Genomic DNA, 4,756 nt, shown 5'->3' with positions numbered 1-4,756 from the left:
GAGGTGGGGGGGGGGGGGGGATGGGCGACATTATTTGTTATGCTATATAGTGTTGCATAATTGAAGACTCTAAAGTGAACACAAAGCGAGAAATCGATTTCTAAAAAGGGCACACTCGAAGCGTGTCAACAAAACAATGCAATGTGGGACTTCGTAAAATATTATAAAAATGTACGATTAAAATTCGTCTTACCTTTAAATTGCCTTCATAGCAATGAAAAACAACTCCAATATGTTTAATCTGGCGCATTTATGGTGAATTATCAATAAACCAAAGCGAAAAAATGCCCAATTACCCGCGGGCTTCTGAGTTTCTCCATGGAACTTTTCGTCCGACAAGAAGATCTGTATGAACGCTGATCATTGGTCGAAATTTATCACGTGACAGCTGTCCAACCTCCTCCGCAGGAAGCCCGAATTAAAGCATAATTATGAGCCATGTCATAGTAGTTCACTGTAACCCGCCAGTATGAAAACCGAACGATTGAAATTAGTGTTAAAAAGAAATAAAAATTAATAAACTGCATTACAAACAACCATTCAGCCTGTTTATATGGGCCCATTTGTAATGGCATTACATCTCATCACATTTCATCCCCTTTCGTTCGAGTTGCAACTGATATGACAACCCCATGCCCATGCTGTGAAAGTTATTTTGGTCTCGTGCATGGTCGCGCATCCAATGATAAACAATCAGGTGTCTTCTTTAAAATAGCCGTGCATCATTACCGAGGGCTGTCCAATACACCTGAATAGATACGAGTCGCAAAGTCGCTATGCAGTTGCTATTCGATTCGTCGATTAGCACTTGCAGAACATTTGATGGACAACCCGTTGTCGAATGGAAAAATGCATCTCATTAGCGGGACTTAGTACACGGTGTATGCTAGGAGCCCCTTGTCCGAGTTGTCGATTCGTTCGATTCGTACCAATCGTGGACTTGTGTTACGACCCGTTGTCGAATGGAAAAATGCATCTCATTAGCGGGACTTAGTACATGGTGTATGCTAGGAGCCCCTTGTCCGAGTTGTCGATTCGTTCGATTCGTACCAATCGTGGTTTTGTGTTACGACCCGTTGTCGAATGGAAAAATGCATCTCATTAGCGGGACTTAGTACACGGTGTATGCTAGGAGCCCCTTGTCCGAGTTGTCGATTCGTTCGATTCGTACCAATCGTGGACTTGTGTTACGACCCGTTGTCGAATGGAAAAATACATCTCATTAGCGGGACTTAGTACACGGTGTATGCTAGGAGCCCCTTGTCCGAGTTGTCGATTCGTTCGATTCGTACCAATCGTGGACTTGTGTTACGACCCGTTGTCGAATGGAAAAATACATCTCATTAGCGGGATTAAGAATATTTCTAACATGCTGTATGCTAAGAGACCAGAAGAGTTTTCTACACAAATTTTTTACTCGATGTATTTATCATTAGTAAGGTCAGATTTTAACAACTCCTCTTTCTTACTATTCATTTGGTCATTTAATCCTATATCCTCAATTACATAATCCAGATGAAGGACATCTAAATAAAGCATTTACCGCCCAACAGCACTGTTTTTCATTACCTTCAAGACTAACAAACATAATCCCTTGCAGTACGTGAACATTTTCAAAAATTGGTGGCCACATTGCTGTAAACATTGGCTTTGCCTTTCCTTTAGGTTCTGTTTCGACTGGTTCATTACCGTGTCCACCATGATCAAGCACTCTATACTCCTTACATTTCCAACGACACCAAACTACTACTGGATCATATTCAGAACTCCCCGCTTCGACATCAATCGCCTTATGCTAAAGGGGCTCTGTTTGTAAACGGGTATTCTTCTACCTAGGCCCTGGACATATTGATTTCTGCGTAACAACAATACATACTTAACAGTGGGGGCAACTGTAGTGCCGACTAAAAACTAATACCAGTGAGAACAGTTATTCTTCGTGTGTCATTTCAAGACCTACTTAATGTGTGAATACTGGAGTGGGTAGGAAATGCCTTGGCATTAGAAATGCACAGCTGATGTGTGTATTTTGCAATGAATGTAGTTTATGCAAATACTGTTTACTGAAATGTACAAAAAAAATACAGTATTTTGAGCAGTATACGACCGGTACCAGTATCCGACCAGTTAAAAGATAATTTCAATTTTTGAAACGCCCCTATTAGTTTACGGAAAACGAAGTATACCGAAAGGAAACCGAACACTTAAGCTTTGAGATGCAAGTTTTGGCGGGCTTTAAGCATCAGGATCATTTGCAGAGGGCGCCGTGATGTTCAGGTGAGTGAAATTTTTGTGACTAATATCTACGCTTTTCACTGCGCAGTAAAACGACCGCTGTTGAAGAAAGAGTTTGTAAATCATGATATATCTAAAGGAACATTTCGATATTTGCGGTAAGTATTCTCAAAGAATACAATTATTCAATTATTCCTGAAATGTACTATTTCTAGAATAACGGAGGCCAGAATTATCAACAATTTTCTAACTAAGCGTTCCCAGAATATGACCAGTTTTTTCTTTAACTCAATTGAAACTTTCTACATTGATTTATCAAGCGGAATTATTTTCCGTGTGTTGCTTTCACACTGCACTTTACATAACTACCGGAAGAAGTCATTAGAACTGAATTCTCAGTTTTTTCAAGATGCTCAGTTCGTAAGTCGATTTATATTTTCCAAATTCTGATGCCAAAGTATTTTGCAAGAGCAAAGGAAAACAAAAATGTCTCTTCCCCGCCGCAGGGTTAGGTTTAATTACGTTGTTATTACTGTGGTGGGATACTGGGCTCGCTGGTCGGGTACTGGGCAGCAATGGACATCTGTAAAAATGCAAATTTCATCGGCGGAAACGAATGTAAAAACGCAAAGCTTGTTTTCTCATATTATAGACTAACATTATTGTTTCAGGGCCAAATTTCACAGCTCCTGCCGCTAAGGAAGGAAAGTTATAGCAGTTTTCAACTGAAGTGGTCGAATACTGGGCAACATACTGTACTCAAATATATACCTATCAAGGAAATGGTGTTGTTGCATTTCACTTGGAAGGAAGATGTTTAGCATACTGACGACGAAGTGAAAAATGGAATTTCCGACGTTTGAGTGGATACGAATTAGACAGAAATGAAATATTTTTGCGGTACAGGAGCAGCGGGGACTGGGGCAGGTTCAAATGAAGTGCAGCCTGGGTAGTATGTAATGCTATAAAAAGGATGCTTATCACATGGGAAAGCATTCTAGGCCGACACCTCATCTTGCTCACGTTATTTTCCGTATTTTCTCATTTGGGATTACTTTCAATCATGAACGAGGCTGAAGAAGTCAGAATTGTCGAGTCGTCCATTGCAAAGAAAAACGAGAACCTTCCAGCGTCTATGAAGTCGATGCTCGATGACTCCCCAAACGAGCTGAAGAGTTCGCAAGCGGACACCGCAGATTCCCACTTCAAAGAAATCAAGAGGCTCAAGTTCGATAAGCCTCACCGGCTCAAAAAGGGAGCCAAAATAGACCAGTACCGATTCAACCTTAAAGTCAGCGACGCCATTTGAAGAGGCAAAGGATGCCTGTTCCGCCTGTTAGTTCGATAAAGTTTACGCTTCACTTGAGACAGGTGAGAAGTTATTGACGGAGAGGCAGAAACATATTCTTTTAGCCGACAAGTCCGATTTTGGGTGGTCATTGATTCGAGAATGCAAGCTTAACGATCTTGCCGAGGACTCCGATGACGAGGAGAACATTATCAGGCAGAGGACAGAGCACGTTCCCAGGCTACACAAAGCGGGCGATTAAAGTCAAGGCCAACAAACAGAAGAGAGCCAACTGCGTTAACGACGGTTGCAGCCGCTGCTTCTGGCCAGTTTGGACATTGAAGGGCACAGTGTCCTTTCACTGCAAAGTCAACCACCGGTCAATGACTGGTCGCCAGCGATCCAAAACACTTTCAAGGTGTGGTCAATTCTATTAGTGTTTCAAGTAGCCCTAGTGACAGTTTTGACGATGATCTTTCCAACTCAGATCATGAGTTTACTTCAGGGAAATATAACAGCCCTTCGGTCGGTGGTCGTTTGTCTTTGTGCTACGATCAATGGGTAAAATTAGGGGGTAGACTTTCATATACCGGACCAAAATGGCGGAAGACAAAAGAATCATTATTATTCTGATTAGGCCTTGTTGATTAGGTATTGTTAGGTTAGCTTTGTTCTTTTGTTTTGTGGACGTTAATTATTCAGGGTCCGGTATATGAAAGATAAGCCAAATTAGGCGCTTCAGGGTTTGTATTAAGCGTTGTGCGCGACGGCTATAAAATTCCGTTTGTGGCTTTTTTATCTTCCTAGCTTCCCTCCTGGGATTTTGGCGATGGTGTTGTGAAGAATTTTCAGTTGACAGTTGTACCTTTCGGGTTGTCATCCGCACCGTATTTGTTCACCAAATTATTAAAGCCTATTCTTGCTTCATGGAGTTGGAAAGGAATTCCTATGGCTATTATTCTCGATGACGGCTTTGGGGGTGGTATCAATTCTATCAAGGCCAAAATCAACAGTTTGAAAGTTCGCGCTGATTTGACTAGAGACGTCTGTTACTAACGAAGATACTTGTCAAGGTTTTATTTAGGTTACCGAGCAAAGGGTTTCAAAGATAAAGAGTAGTATTGATCTCTTACGTAACGATGATTGTAAAAATTTCAAAGCTATGGGTGTAGCCTCAGTATGTGGTAGGCCAAATCATCTCGCTCACTCCTTGTGTAGGAAGTGTGGCTAGAA

This window comes from Montipora foliosa, chromosome 6, assembly GCF_036669935.1.
Source record: "Montipora foliosa isolate CH-2021 chromosome 6, ASM3666993v2, whole genome shotgun sequence".
Taxonomy (NCBI): Eukaryota; Metazoa; Cnidaria; class Anthozoa; order Scleractinia; family Acroporidae; genus Montipora; species Montipora foliosa.
Note: the sequence above shows the minus strand (reverse complement) of the source record.